The sequence below is a fragment of the Salminus brasiliensis genome, chromosome 10, assembly GCF_030463535.1.
Source record: "Salminus brasiliensis chromosome 10, fSalBra1.hap2, whole genome shotgun sequence".
NCBI classification, from domain to species: Eukaryota; Metazoa; Chordata; class Actinopteri; order Characiformes; family Bryconidae; genus Salminus; species Salminus brasiliensis.
The window spans coordinates 20,301,362-20,317,875 of NC_132887.1; the positions used below are offsets into that span (position 1 = coordinate 20,301,362).

A 16,514-nucleotide genomic window follows, 5' to 3' on the forward strand; every position below is an offset into this window, starting at 1 on the left:
TGCATGTGCTTCAGTTCAGCGGGGTTCGTTCCAAGAAATAGTAGGCCACTTATTTTGCTGCAAAGGAGGCAGAGTCAACGACCTTCACGTGACAGGAGAAGAATGGCTGTGGCTCCCAGAGCCTGCAACTCATACTTTTTTTTTGGCTCTTGGGGAAGCAAGAAATCAGTCATTGCATTTTATTGAGATGGTCATTGGGACGATATTGGGACATTCTCTTTGTACATGAAAGCTGTCTGCAGTGCTTAGCTCAGGACTGGATAACACTGCTGATAAGAGCATTCATGTTGTGGTGACAAATTTGAGAACCTTGTGATTGCTTTTGATTATTTATTTCTATTATTTTAAATAATCTGGGGATCCTGGGAATGTACTGTGAGCCTCTCAGTGAAGGGTTCTCTTGAACTTGAGACTCATCATCATTATCAGTTCAGTCATTTTAACAGGGCCCACTTTCCCAGAAGCATCGTGGTGTTGAGATCATCTTAACTGGTGGAGAAAAAGAGGGTGTTCAGTGTGAACAGTGATGATCGCATGATTATCTAGGAGTCATCTGCGTTCTAAGAAGCTATGGGGAAGCCAAGCCTAGGTTAGCACATAATATCTGTCACCGTTGAAGAACGTCTTTAGTCAAGAGGTTTAATGAAGTAGTTATGGTGTCGTAGGCCTGTTCACTGACCACCACTGCCGGAAAAATCCAGATGGAATGCCTTCGTAGGGAGTGGCTGTGGTTTACCCGTGGCGTAACTAAGAGGGTTTGGCACTCGAGCAAATAAGGCAAGGAGGTCAGGACTGTCTGTTACAGGGTGGGCATAGAAGTGCAGGTCTCTGTTTAGGCCATAAGCTTGCCTGTTTGGAAACGTGTAACAACAGATAGTGATGTTTTTCTTTTTAGGCCACAGATTGTCTTCGTTTGTCATAGACACTCCTTCCGATGACTGATCGTGCACTGAGTAATGCTAAGGCCTGTTCCCACATGAGGATACAATGAAAGTTAAGGTCAGGTTTTTATATGGGAACCTTTTGTGGTATTTGGGGGGGAGGGAGTTTTTTTGTTATTCTAAGTCCTCTACATTTTTTGAATTAGTTCAAATGACTAATCTGGCCATAGAGAACTGCAGCAGGTTTGAAGATAATAAAGGTAAAGGTGCACGTATTTGTCACTGTACAGCGAAATGTGTCCTCCCATCTGGTAGTGAACACACACACACAACTGTGTGTTAGGGGCAGTGAGTAGACACACACCCAGAGCGGTGGGCAGCCAACTCCAGTGCCCGGGGAGCAGAGAGGGTAAAGGGCCTTGCTCAAGAACCCGACAGTGGCAGCTTGCCTAGCCCGGGAATCAAACCCACAACCCTGTTATCGATAGCCCGGCGCTCTAACCGCTGAGCCACCACTGCCCCAAAAGATTGGACGCTTCACGATTTAGCGTGTCATCCTTGCGCAGGGGCCATGCTAAGGGGCTATGCTGGAAGCTATCGTTCCAATTTTAGTAGATGTGCTGCCATAGCAAGCACATCTGCTTGTAAGCCATCAGTGGCATAACCTCTGTCTTCCATCTCATATAGTTTATAATATTTAGTGTATATAGGGTCTGCATTTTAGCCATGCTTTGTTACTGCGCGCTTACAAAGAGGCCTAAACCTTTGGAATCTGGGTGGATATTTCCATCGACTTGGGAGGAAACATAAATGGTAAAAACTGTGTGCTGCACATCCTTATGTAATTTGGTCTGAAGAAGGGTGAAGCGTGCAGTGATTAGATAAGGCCATTACTCACAACAGCCCCCAAAGCCACTCCTGCCTTATGAAGTCACTTACTATGCCGTCATCTGCCAGAGCCATGCCAGCGACTCGTGCTCTCGAGCCTGGTTTTCTGCTCTTTCACGTTCTTGCTCTGCCTTCGGTAGCTCTAGGTTCTCCTGTACTCCTGTCATTGACTGTACCAATTGAGACAGTGCAGCTTTGGTTAGTCAGCATCTGTGGTCAGGAAGAGAACAACGTAAGCCACGGTGAGGCGAGAGGAGAGGCCGAAAGGTGCTGGCTCATCATACTGGGGAAAGCTTTTTCTTCATGAAGAAAGGGCCAGCTTAGGCGGCCATGAATGGATATTGGCCAGAGTGCTGTGTAAGGTGTTATCTCAGGTCTGCTCCGGGATGAGGGCAGAGTGGCAGCAAATTAAATTTTCAGGCTGTTAGAACACGAGACAGCGATGCATAATGGATTAAAAAGCCTCTCGTCTTCTATTTAGGGGATATTTTGATGTGTTTGTTTTCTTGGATACTCAACATTTGGTACTTTTGGTAATGTCCATAGCATCCTTGCTATGAAGGTCATTTGAACTTTCTTGCATACATACAGCCGTGTTTACTGTAGAGATCCTAATTGTAAAAGTAGCCTGAGTACCATCGCTAAAAACAATTATAAATTTCTGCTAATATTATGTAGGCAGAAAACTAGCAGTGCTGTACATTTACACACAGAACTTGTTGGTCATATTCAACAAAGGAACATTTGGAGAAATAAGTAGCTGCAGTTCATGAAAAGAAGACCTTACCAACTGTGAAGCAATTATGCTTTGGGGTTGTGTTGCTGCCAGTGGCACTGATAATAATATTGCATTGGTGAACGGAATGGATTCCACAAAAAGCAAATTCTAAATGTAAATGTTAAACCAACTGTGAAAAGAGGTACAGGAGCAAGCTGTGATTTCTGACAAATGGGTTGTAACTAAGTACTGGCTCTGTAGGGTGTCCAGTCCTTTGCACAGAACTGTGCATATACCCAGTTTTTAACAGCAAACATTTAATCTAACTTCACATACATACAATTTGTAGATCATGTGCCGGTGAGATGCTATATGCTATAGCTGCACTATTTAAAATTACTATTTCATTTTAATTTTTATTACTATTACTATTTTAAACTTACATGCAATACTTTGTCACAAGCTGCTCATTCTAAGTGCAGGCCTAAACAGATCTGTGACGCTTTTGTCTCAGGATATTGAAAACAGGATATTGTGCCACTAGCCAGTAACAAGGAAGTTGTGGCTTAAGGTATTCTTTCTGCGTAATCTCTAAAATTATGCAATGTGCCGTCACTTATAATAAAAATAATGTGCCATGCGCTCTCAATCTAGCTGTCGGTTGTATGGCATTTGCATTTGAGAGAAAATGGTGTAGAAAATAAAAAAAGTAAATCTTCCCATCCTGTAAAATAGCCTAGCTGACCTCAAAGTTGTGAGATTCCAGCCTGTACAGCCTGGAAGTGCAAGAAAGTAGGTTTAGCACTACACAATAAGTTATTTATCACATCATTGTTTTGATATTGACCTTGGCTATACTGCAAGTATTACTGAAAGCAGGTGTTTTACCAATCGCAGCATTTTCTTTAAACAGTGTGCTGTGAATATGTTGACCAATCACGGTTTGTGTGTGTTTTATGAATTTAAGGGATTTGCATGATCTAAAACTATGTAGGCTAGTCATGTTTGACAATATTTAATATACAGATAATGATATATTATATAATACCGATTAAACAACTTACTGAAAGTGGGTGTGGCTTAAACCAGTAATAAATTCGTGCATTTGCCGACAACAGTATTACTGAGAAATTGATAAGTGTTGACGTCAGTAGGATGTAGAAAGAATGTCATTGACACCCAATCAGCAGTATAGATTGTCTGGATGGTTATTGGCTAATGGATTACAAGATTGACTGCTTGGGCTTTAAGGTTCAATATTAAATGACATGACAATTTCTTTTAGTCCTCAGTAGTGTTGAAGTACTTCCATCAGAAATTCCAGAGTATTGATTTTCGATATCCAACCTTAGTCAGAATATGGATCCACCACTACATTTTAATATATATTACAGTATGGCCTGCAGCCACAATACAGTAGCTAATAGTATGCTGTAGTCAAAATATCCACTCTTTGTCTATATCATGCTGTGTGTGTGTGTGTGTGTGTGTGTGTGTGTGTGTGTGTGTGTGTGTGTGTGTGTGTAAATGTGTAAAAGCCAAGTCAAACCGAGGACATTAAGTCTTGAGGCACTAGGTAAATCACATGGTTGTGTTCAAGTGCTTGTCTGCTTAAGCATTCACGTAGATCATCAGGGCTCGCAGCACCAGCACATACTGGCATACTCCCTGACTTCATCTACACTGATTCACTACTTGGTCACAAGTAGCCTGTTGTTATTTTGTGTTGTGTTTTAAACCGTGGGACCTAGAGACAGCACTCCCATTGACCTGTGTCAAGTTAGGGTTAAGAGAATTAGCCTGGGATTACCGGTAATGGCAGAATTAGATTTATGCTAAGTCCAGACCAATCAGACTGACACTGGTAACACACTTATGGTGAAGACTGGGGTTATTTTTAATTACTCCTAGCCCATAGCTTTAGCCTTCTTCTCTTTGGTGGCCTGGGGCTGGCTTCACCGAATCCATCATGGCGTTCTTAACGGTCAGACGGGGTTCTCAGTTTGATGCTCCTTTGCCATATTAGGCAGGTTTTGTGTTACAGTGCCTTAGTAATCGATTCATGGTCCTTTTTGTTGTTGTTGTTGTTGTTGTTGTTCTTGCATAATCTTAAGTCAGCTTGTTTTCACTATCGGAGCTGATGTTATAAATGTGGGATTTAAGATGTTGGGATTTTTTTTTTTTGGGGTAGAACCACGAGCGACAACAGATTGCGTTCACAGCCGACCTCAGGCTCTTGCTCTCTGCACATGTCAATAGGAATAAGCACTGTAGAGCACGGTTGTCATATCCTCTTAATTTTTTAGACACAAATGGTATGCCACAAGGCTTCTGGAGAGGAGAATGTCTCTTTAAATGTCGCTAGTTCAGTCTGAAATGGCAGGGCACCCATGTTTTTTCTCCATTTAAATCTTGGCCTTCAAAAAATCAAATTCAAGGTTCATAGTCGTACTTTCTGTTTATGAGGACTTTATTTTAAGGGGTTTATCTTTATTCCTCATCTTTAGTTTTTGACATATGTTCTACAGACAAGCATTTATTTGTGTGTGTTTATTTAGATAGGAGCCCATCTGATCCTGTTTTATTATTATTTGAGATAATGCAATAGTAGCTTGGCAAAATTCTGGATGCAACTGCTATGTTTTTCTCCAGTAGTTGCTGGGCCTTTGCATTCACAAGAACAGCCCATACTTTATTGGATGCACACGTTCATACATGCCATGAAAGTGTGACTAAACAGGATGTGACCTCCTCATCATAACCAAAAAAACAACATCTCAGTCATTACTCCATCACATCAATCAGAATGATCATGAATCTGAATCGTGACTCTGAATCATTATCTGATCATTAAAGGCAAAAGCACACAATTAGCCATGCAAGAACACCTCTCTCTGGAGTCTCTTCTAGAGCGACATGGCAGATCTAAGTGGAGAAATGTAATCGTTGCAGAAATGTCAGACCTTCTCAGCTGTGATGTAAATGGCTCTATATTTTATGGTAATGTATCAAGTTCCCACATGAGGCCTTCTGCTCATTAGTTAGGTCTTTTGCAGGTAGATTGTTGTCACTCATTGCTGCAATTTCAATGCTTCTCTCATTTAAGGTGCCCTAGAATGAAAAATTGTACCTTGGCATAGTTGACTGAAGGGAGTTTGGTACATGGAACTGACATACCATGACCCTCAAATGCTGTTGTGTTCTCATTCAAAAGAAAATCGGGCTTAACCAAAACAGAGTAAAACAGTTCCAATTCCAAAACCCAATTCATTTATTTACACTCCCATATACACTCAGCCTTTCCCCCATATTCAGACAGCCTTTTGAGAAGGTTTAAAAGGCTAAAAGCTAATGTTAGGCCAACCGGAGAAGGCTGAAGGGCTGACCAGATGAGGAACCTGCATTTTTGTTAATCCATTGTGGTGTTTGGAAGGCTAACGCTAGGCCAAACAGAGAAAGACTGACCGGAGAAGGGCCATCCTGACTTTTCTTTTCCTGGATAAAATCGGAGAAAGACTGACCGGAGAAGGGGCAACCCGACTTTTCTTTTCCAGTGCTGTCAAAAGCATCTAGCCTCTGAGCTTTAACTTGGTGTAGAGCATATCTGTAGCAGTTGATGTCCCCATGATGGTAGAACCGCATGCTTTTTCAGTCTAGGGATGTCCTGCATCTATCACACCATCTGCGCACACTATGTTGGTATTTTAACTGGCTTTTAGAACTGGATTTAAACCTGTTGTTCCATTTAGGACTGGGACAGTTCATTGTGTGGTTTAGACTATAACTGTAGCCTACTTCTTGAATAGATTTCTGTTACGAGGTGTTCAGTCATATAAGACTCTCCCTTTCCGAGGTCGTCTCTGAAGCAGAAAATAATTGCCTGTCCATTTAGCCTACCTGTTTTAGCCTAAGTGCTGACTCAACCTCTTCTGATTTTATCCAGTGACGCATTCAAGAAATTGGCTGCCCTCAGAGAAGGCTGTTGGATGTCCACGTCAAAGACTGGTTTAACCTAGTTTTGCATTCACAACTATGGTGTTACTTCTGCCTGATTATCACAACACTTTGGCCTTTTCATAGGAAATGTTGCAAATGTTACAGGGGGTGCATTTTGGATTGCTATGCTTCAGTATATTGCATCCTCTTTAACTTCAGCGTTCTTTAAGATAACCTTTATACTGAGTATTCAGTCAGGACTTGCAAGTTTTAAAGAAGGACAAATTAAAAACCAGTATGTGGCATTCCAGCCTACACCCAAGTGTTGAACAGAAGATAATTAATAAGCAGGAGCTTTTCAGTTAAGGGAAGATCTACCTTTAAAACCCTGAGGGCAGCAGAAGGAAGAAAGGAAAGAAACAGGATAGCACACTTTATCATTGCAAAGCAGTACAACTGAATCCAACCTTCACATTTAACCCATCCGTGGCAGTGGACACACACACACTAGCGAATAGGGCAGTGTAAAACCCAGCCAGAGCGGTGGGTAGTCACCTCAGCCGTGAATGTTAAGGGAAGAGAAAGTGCTGTTCCTTCATTCCCCAGCTCCCCAATTCCTGACGATCCAGAGGATTGAATAGTGCCCTTTTTAGTCCGAGCCTACTTTTCCAACCTTTAGGCCACAGCTGCCCCATAAGTCCATTACAGTGATGAATGCAGGTCCCTTGAGAGGTAAAGCCAGCTTAGGTTTCATCCACGGACTGTATCATATCGTATGTGTCATATGTAATGCTTGCTTGGACTTCTCGCCCTTGTTCTTACTGCTCGTGGAGGCTGGCGGCACAGCAACATTTTTTCCACCACCATCCAGCATAGTATGCAGAGGGAGCCGAAGGTGTTGCTCTAATAGCTGTATTTGAAACAAGTGCCTCAATCGTGGATGAACACTCAGTAGGTGAGCAGCTGGGCTTCAGGATGCACAACTGAAGGTGCTTCAAAAGGTCAAACTAGAAAAATGTATAAATGACAAAGACCTTAAAAAAAACTAGTAGTGGTGATAATGTATTGTCTTAATACCCGTTAATGTGCTTTCTTTGACAGGCCTTATTCTTTTAGATGAAAGCGTCTCCCATATTTGTTTTAATGCAGTGGAGCTGACCGTGGGAGTGCATTATTCATTATGTACCCCACCATTTCTATCTTACACGTGTATACTAAACTCCCATTACACCTGGACTGAGAATCGTAGTTTGTCACTTTGTGCTACTGTGGCAAGGAGCCAGTATAATGAGGGTACAGTTTTCAGCAGGAGGTCAAGAGTGACCTTTTGAAAGAAAGAGAGCAAGAGAGAGAAGAATGGAGTTCTGTGGAACTCTAGGGAGAATCAGGATGGGGCCTCGGGCAGTAAAGCAGCTGGACCAGCGCTTGTGTTCCACAGATACTTTTAAGGCTCAAAGACACACTGCAGCAGAGGGGGTCTTTCAGCTATTGAGTTTTCACATTCCAGCCAGTACAAATGGCTTTGCCCACAAGGCTTTGGACTTTCCAGGTTTTCGTTTTAAAGGAAATTGTGTTCCCAGGCTGCTTAAATGAGGAATTGAATGTTTTTTTTTCCCCCTAAACTGACATGACTGACACAATGACATAGCCACACCTCTGGGATGAAAAAACTGTACTTAAGCTAAAGCATGTGTATTGCTTCAATGTCCTTCTTAGAGATAAGTGAAGTAATAGCATTAAGAATCAGTCAGGATGTGTTTTACTCAGTATTGAGGGTGCTTTCACACCTACCCTGTTTGCTGCCACCCTGTCCAGTTTCTTCTTTAGTTTGGCCTGTTTGGACAGGTGAGAACATTCCACCCGTACTCTGGTGTGCACAAAACAAAAAGGCCAGGATCCACCAAAAATCACTAGTGAAAGCACACCTTGCCCTGTTCAGGCACATTTTTATGATGGTTCACCCTGAAGAAGAGCATTCAACCTTAAAATGTGCACAGCAGCGCTATACTGTTTACAAAATCTACTATTTAAACGTTGTACATTTTTAGCAAAATATTGGCTCTCATTCACCATTATCTTTCTAAGAATTCTAAGAAGTCTGATGGCTTCATGATGTGTTTGGACCGCAGAGTTGTTCACAGTTATAATGGTATAATGTCCCAATTCCAAATAATTCACATTGGTGAAGGTCTGAATCTTTGTGGGATTTTTTGAGAATTTTTTTTTTCTTATGGGTGATGAATTGTGGTGGATGATATGGTAAAATATTATATCACAATATTCAAAGACATTTTCATGATTTTCACCCAATATTTATTGCGATAGACAAAATGCATCCGTAGCAACAGATTCTTAAAAGCTATCCAGATACTCCCATACTGAGTACAGTGATTTCTATTCAAAATCTGCTGCACTTCATCCACACACACCAATCTAATTACTCTGCTTGTAATGAAACATGCAGTTGATCGATGTTCTCTTTAAGCACTAATGATGTCTTTGATATGCTTAGGAAAGCATAATGTGTGTCCCGATAAGAAAATGTATCATGATACCATAAAATATCATTATATAGCCCAGCTCTAGTGGTGAATAAGGCTCTGCGTGACCTGATTGCTTAACTTCAAACTGATGCATAATTGAACCAATCACTCATAAAGCTGCCATTAGGTGTGACTAGGTATGTCCCTATACCAGAAATTTGGTACCACTAAAACCTAATGTAGCTATGATGGCTGTGGTACTTTCCTTTGGCTACTTTCGGTACTAAAGAAAAGTAGTACTTCCACATGTTTCGAATTTTGGTATCAATTTGGTACTAAAGTATCTGTTCTTGGGACATTCCTAGGTATGACAACAGCTTATGTGTAATTCGGGCACAATTTAGGACTCATTAGCCCTGTTTAGATGGGATTCAGTTGTACGTGGGGTTCTAGGGTATTTTGCTCTTTCACTGGAGGTGATTTTCTTTCTGTATTGATGGCCATGTCTGTGCTTTTCTATTTCCTCTACTGAGAAAATGACACTCCGAATTAGTCAGTTTGTCCTTGTTAGTACAAAAAGACAGCTGTTTGAGCAGTTCTTGTTGGACGGTATAGTGTTGTTCATCTTGATCTTTTTTTTTCAGCCCAAAATTCCATCTCTACTGATGAGCTAGGAACATGAACATATTGTCTTTTCAGAGCAGTGCTAGCTAAGACTTGGAGCACGCTTTGTTCCTTCTGCATTGTGTTCAGTAATGTGGAGGTGTGAACATCTGTACTTGTCATGATGCTGTTGCTACAACCTTGTAATCAAGTTATATTTTGCTACTTGACAAACAGGAATGTCAGAGCCCTCCTCGCTGAATAGGCTGTTTATTGGTGCTAGAATGAATGAGCTTGGTAGTGTTTCTCATGAATGTAGAAGACAGGCTTCAGTAGATAGTCACACGGCTGTGGATATTTCATTTCACTGGAAGAAAATGACTGACATGTAGGCCTATTTGGAATAAGGCCTGGTCTCTCCAAATTGTCAAGACTGAATAAGTTTTTGTGGGATTTTGGAGGAGGAGTGGAGAGAGATACCACTGGCCTTCATTACAGAGCAGGGTTATCTCGATAGGGGAATTGAATCTAGGCCATCTGTAGAACCATAAGTAGGTGGGATTTAGACTGTTGATTCTTATATAGACACGCCGATGTTCAGTAATGAGGAATGCACACAGTATTGGTATCATGGACATTAGATATGTACTGATCAGTGTTTTTGGGGCCGATGCTGGTCGTCTTTCAGTATGATCAGCCAGTCACCAATACCGATTGAGGGTGGAGTTGAATGCCATATTCACCTCTCGAGGGCAACGTGGTAATGTTGCATTGTGCAGGGCTTTTTGGAATCAACCACATTTAAAACGCTAGCAAGCCGAAAAGGGCTGCTCATCTAGTGTTAAAACTCTTAATCACTTTAGATGCGATTGCTTTAGCTGTCCACCTGTTACTACTGTACTTTTGGTCATGGTTAAATGTGGTCTATCCTGTTTGCTGTTTTATGGGGTTAGTGGTGTTAGTTCTGCTATGTCTGATACTCTGTGTACTGGGCTGAGTGATGAGCTCTGAGCTCTCGAAAGGGATATCAGAGTGTGGTGTTAAACGTCTTTACTTTGCTTCCTTCATGAAGCATATTCGTTTTACACATTCTATAAATATGTTCTGGTAAAAAAAAAAAAAAAAAAAGCATGACTGAGGGAGTAGGAGTCTGACGGAGTCCAATGCTAAAGTAATGATTGTCTGCAGCAGCCATGCATAGTTGACCTCAAGTCTCTGTAGTTGTGCAAGCATCTAGAGGTTGAACAAGGAACTGCAGCGGCTGTGGCCGACAAGCTTCGCACAGAGTTGCTGTAGTCCTAACTCACAGATCAGCTATTTAGAGAAAGTGGTGGATACAGATACATCTTTTTTTAATTTTTTTTTTAAGCAAAGACTGTTGTGTCATTATACAAAGTGCCATCAGAACCATTGTGGAGCAGTGGATATTAATGCTCATTTAACTCCATGAACCTTTTTAATCCAAGTCATTTACAAGCATTTTTATTGGCCCTTTAATCATGAAAGTTGGACTCAATTTAGAGAAGAACTGTCAGGTGCAAAGTATGCCACAAAGTGACTGTGATATAAACAGTAATAAGTTTTTTATACTGACACACAAATATTCTCTGATAATATGTTTGAAATACTGGCTTAGAGCACTAAATTGCTGACCTAGAAAACCAACTGTGGAACATTTATGGCACGGTTGTCCAACTCTGTACTGGGATCGCTGCCTTCTTGTAGAGCTTACTCAAATCACCAAACCCTCATCAAACACTCTTTACCTAAGTATACAGGAGTTCCTGAGAACCTCTGTAGGAGTGCGGCTCTCTAGTTGAGCACCTTGCATTAGGGTAGAACTTTCAAAATCCGGTTCTTTTTCACTGCTGATAATTGACTACCAAAGCTTTCAAAGTTTTCTGTAACTGTTCAACAAATGAGGCAGCAAGGTTGGCCTTGAGATCTTCTAGAAGTGTGGCGTATGGGTTTAAAGAGGATCAGGGTGAAAAGATTTCAGTAGGCTGATTTCATCTTCAACTTGGAGACTGGCAGGCCGTCACAGGCCAGTGGAAGCATTGACCAGTGAGAGAAGATGACACTAATTAGACTTAAAACTCCTCTAATTGGACTTCCAGCAAGGAGTCTATATATAGGCTGAGAATGAGGATGATAAGTAGGCCTGTGCTGTTGGATGTGTTTCTAGGCCGTTAAGGCTACCTTAGGTGCCTATTCTTTCCCTCTCTTTGTTCTGCTTTGCTGGTCCTCGTGGTTGAGAGACGCACGGGTGGACTTCTCTTTCCGTGGACTGTGAAGCTTCTTTGACTGCTTTAATGTTCGGATGCATCTGAGCTGTCACTATCCCTGAAACTAGAGACTAATTGGTTGCTCCGGTAACAACCTAGTATTGCTGTAGCCTTCTCTGAATGACCTTGCAGCTGTTGTTAGTGTTTTAATTTAACAGCTGAAGGAAGCTTACGAAATGAATCTTATGCAATCATCAGAACTATTATATGATTAGCCTACATTGCGGAAGACCACATCAAGCTGTGTCTTCCTTCATCCTTCATCAGTCTCTGACAGGCATTATTCAGATAAACGCCATTTGATGTTGTCTCTCTCGGGGTGTCTCTCTGCTTATTGGTCAGACCTTTATGTCGTGGGAGGAAGGAGGTCCTGTGTTCCAGACCAGTGCTTATTTCAGTGCAGTTTAACAGCAGAGCTGGCATTTGTTCATAGCAGTAGTAATTATCCGGGCAATATATTGGGTAAAACCCTGGATATTGGGGCCGTTTAGCTCAATTTTGCAGAATACACCTGATAGTTTTGGTTGGATTAAGGTCATGTTGCCACCACAAATGAACCGCTTCAGAATTCTTTTGGGACCGGATTGAGACCACCTCTTCTTAAGGGTCTCCGTGCATTTTTTTATTTTTTTGGTCTGCATCCAAGTGTGATAACTGTATTCACACCTGCCCAGACAAATTGTGCCAAGGATGTAAATAAACTGATTTAGCAAGCCAGATTTAACCAGACTAAAAAGTGCAGTTGTGAAAATGTCACTAGTGAAGAGGTGCTGCTGTCATAACGTTTCAGACCAACGTGTCCTTGAACACCTGGGATAGTCTGTTCTGGAGGTTTTATTGCTCCATCATACCTATGCATCATGAATGCATTTGTCTCTGCAGGTTTCCCACGCACTTCCGTAAGAAGCCAGTAATCTTAATCTCAAACTGCATCTTTTGTTGATTTTTAAAGAGATATGAAGTGAACTTCTGCAGAAAAAAAAACCTGCAAATGAGAAAAAAATAAACTGATAATTGCCACATGCAGAGATTTGGACAAGTCTCAAAACTTGTTAGACCCCATTAGATCCCATTCACTCCCGGTCACTTCATGCTTCTTGAGTATCAGGATTATATCTAGATAAGGCCAAGTCACATAAACCTCATTTAAACCACTTAAGGAGGTGGTCTGAGACGCATTTGAGCCAAGTTGTAGCAGTGTAAACACACTCATCTCGCACATATTCGACACATTGGACAACCAGAACTCCTTCCAGTACAACCGAAACACCAGTAATATATGCAGCACAATGAGCGGACTTGCTTACTCTGCCCCACACAGTGCTCGGATTTCAGTCTGACTGACCGGGATGCAATTCCGATTCTAGTTACATGACCAGGTGTAAATAGGTTCTGTCATTAGAAATTGCCCTCTGACAAACTTGTAATAATACTCAACAACCATTAGACCCTCTAAGCACTGCCATATGATCTAAAATTGAGGCTAATTAAGGCCTGCAAAGCAGGGGAAGGCTAGTAAAATATATCAGAGTGCTTCCAGTTTACAGAGTCTGTTGTCCGAAGTGTATTTTGTAGAAAACGGCAGGTAAGAGGAAATATGAAAGTCAAGGCAAGATCTGGAAGATCAAGAATGCATTCAGCTAGAACTGCTCATGTGCTGACGAGAAGACAAAGTCTCATATGACAGCCAAGGACCTGTAGGCAGGTTTGGCTGACAGCAGCGGAATGGGAAGACTTTTAGCTGGCTACAGAAAGTGTTTGCAAGCTGTGATCTTTACCAAAGGGGTTGTTATTGGCCACTGTGTCCAAACTTTTGCACTTTTCACAATTTTTTAATTAAGTTTACATTTAAGTAAAATCATGTCTGAAGGTGATCACATGTTTTGTATATGTGAGAGCTGTGTATGCTTTCTTGATGAGGCTGACTAGTTTCATCTAAATAACTAACTAGGAGGATTTTGAGAGATCAGCATGATGATATAGAATAAGTTCCGTCCTATAAAATGGGTAGCTTTGATGGCTTTGCTGAGACGTGCTTCATTTTGGTGAAAGACTGCAACGGTGCATTTCGTTTTCTAGCTAGTATGAACACAACATAAATGATCATTCTCTCCTCTCTCTGTGATTTGATACAGCACTAGACTTTAAATGTGCGGAAAAAAAAGTCTCCCTGTGGCATTCGACATTTTGGAACTTTTGTTGTTGCTGATGTCTTGCAGAGTGTAATAGGTCTGCTTGTAAATAATGCAGCACACTGAACTCTCAATCTCGCAGTGCACCACACTGCTTCTGAAATGAAATCTGCTCTTTAACGGCCTGTTTCTCCAGACTGGGGTTATTACAATTCCCCTTTCCAGCCATAGGCCAAAGTCTTTGCCAAATAAGAGGGATTCTTTGTCCTTTTTTTTTTTTGCCCCATATTGTTCAGTTAAGCAGTGTGTCCCTGGGTGGTAGGACTTTCAAAGCCACCAGTGCTGCTGTGGTCTCATCAGAAATACTTATGTCAGAATTATTAAAATTTATTAATAAAAAATCCAACACACAACACACGTCTAGAAACAGAGCAATGGACTGCACAGTGTATTTTTACACATTCACGTCATGCTACAACTTGCTCCAGTCTTGGATATACAGAGTGCAATATTAATATCTTAAAATGTTGAGTTATAGACTTCTGGAGAAATCTGGTAAAAAAAAAAAAATAAATAACTTTTACAGTAATTTTACAGTATACATCACAGAACAACAATATATTCTGATATCAGTTTTTTTTCCCCCCAATATCATGTAGCCCAACCACCACTAGCCCAATCTAGTGCTGTGCAGTCCTTGACACTCACCAGACAGCCCACCGTTAGCTCTAACCTATTGACACCTGTACCAACTTTTCAAATGGCTTGGTTCAGGTGTATTGTAAGCTTGGATGTAAACAAAAATCTGGACCACCTGGTTGCCCCTGAGAACTGGTTTATTTGACGTGCTTATGATTGAATGATTAGGTGTTCATTTGTAGTCATGAATCATGAATCATCAGTGATTAAATACTTATGTTTACTGGGCCAAAGAAAATTCTCATTTTAATAGAAATGTATAATAGAAAGTCTAAAAATAAAGGAGCTACAAAAGTTTTTTTTTGTTGTTTGTTTGTTTTTTTTGTTGTTGTTGTTTTTTGTGGTTCTATCCATAAAAGAACTGCATTTGGTTTGAGAACATGTTTTTGTGGAAGAGCTTTGACCTCTAAAGGAACCTTTAAACTAGATAGCAACCTTTTCACCCACCTCTTTCACGGTTCTTCACACTCACAGACTTGTCTCTTTCACAAACAGTGCTCTTTTATGCAACCCAAAGTGGTACTTCTATGGTTGTGTTCACAGAACCCTTTAAAGTGTATACTCCTATTCAGGGGAACAGCAGTCAGGGGTTGAAAAATGAAAATGAATATGTGGAAAATATACTTTTATAACATTTAAGCCAAACCTTATGGTGATGATAACATTTAATAACACTAAACTGTTGATCGTTTGCAACTTATTTTTCTATAATTCTGACTGCCCAAGCTTCAGCTGCATGTGTGAAGAAGCTGCAGTCATGTGAGAATGTGTTGTGAAGTGTTCAGAGAGACGGATAATGCTGCTAACCAAGGTTGAGAGGGAACGTGGCAGGGATGGATGGAAGTGGAGGAGAGAGGCAGGATGTGGCAGAACGAGGAGAGACTGAGAGATGACGTAACACTGCGAGCCCTGCATGCTAAATCAAGTCTGGGCTCTCTGTTTTGACTCAGCGCTAGGTAGGGCTGTGTGATATGGGGAAAATACTAATAATGCAATTATAGTGCAGTAATGTCACATTATTACATTTTGCACGATTTTTACATAAATCATATATGTATATTTTGCATTATGCAATACCTTGATTCATCAAAACACACACACACACACACACACACACATATTACCTGTTTGGACAAGACACATACAGCACAAAGTAAAACTGTGATTGGTTTGTGGGCTTATTTGCATACTGCAGCCTTCTGCATTATCTGTGTAGCAAAAGCCGATATCTAATACCATTAAAGAAACAGTATATTGAGCTGTCCTAGTGACCGGGGCTACGGTATTTCTAACTGTGGGGGCTTGGGGCTTGGGGCTTGTATCTTGTAGGCTACATTCACTATACAGGTAAAAGTAGGCTATTTCGATTGTTTTGGTTGGTTGGACATTTACATTGTCTTCTTAATGTGGCCTATATTTCACATTATTCTGAATAGATCAGTATGAGCAAAAGACAAGTCCACCCAGCACACTCATCCAACTTATGCATTCTTTTATGATTAGTAGAGTTCTCTCAAAATCAGCTTGGAGGACAAATTGCAGACACCAAAAGATAAGATTTTTGTGCTTGTTCTGATAATTCACTTTTAAACCACTGCCATAAATACAAGTCACATTTTGAGCTTCCCCTCATGGACAGCTGTACAAGTGCATTTCTTGACAAGCGTAAGGATAAAGATCCGTGAAACTGGGGTCTTGTCTAGGTGTTCCAGGTTTTTTTTTTTGTTTGAAAACATGCCATTCTATCTATTACAAGTCATTTTACCATTGTCTTGATCTTAAAGCTCTAACTTTCAGTTATCACTCTCAAATCATGTTGCAAATGTAACTCGGTCATACAGATTTCTCCTGTACAACATCCGGAGAATTCGACCCTTCCTCTCTAGAGA

At 41.0% G+C, this 16,514-nt stretch overlaps 1 protein-coding gene and 1 pseudogene across 3 annotated transcripts in view; one reads left to right on the forward strand and one right to left on the reverse strand.

Moving 5' to 3' along the window:
* The window catches only part of rnf144aa (ring finger protein 144aa), a 45,923-nt gene that overhangs the window by 2,114 nt on the left and 27,295 nt on the right, over positions 1–16,514 (forward strand). Inside the window, exon 1 of one of the 3 annotated variants that reach the window (XM_072689643.1) lies at positions 15,527–15,581. The exons of the other annotated variants lie outside the window; for them this stretch is intronic. The gene's annotated coding sequence lies outside the window, so the exon portion shown is untranslated. Of the gene's footprint in view, positions 1–15,526; positions 15,582–16,514 lie in introns of those variants that run through there. 3 annotated transcript variants of the gene reach the window in all.
* On the reverse strand, positions 1,403–1,517 carry LOC140564941 (U6 spliceosomal RNA; annotated as a pseudogene).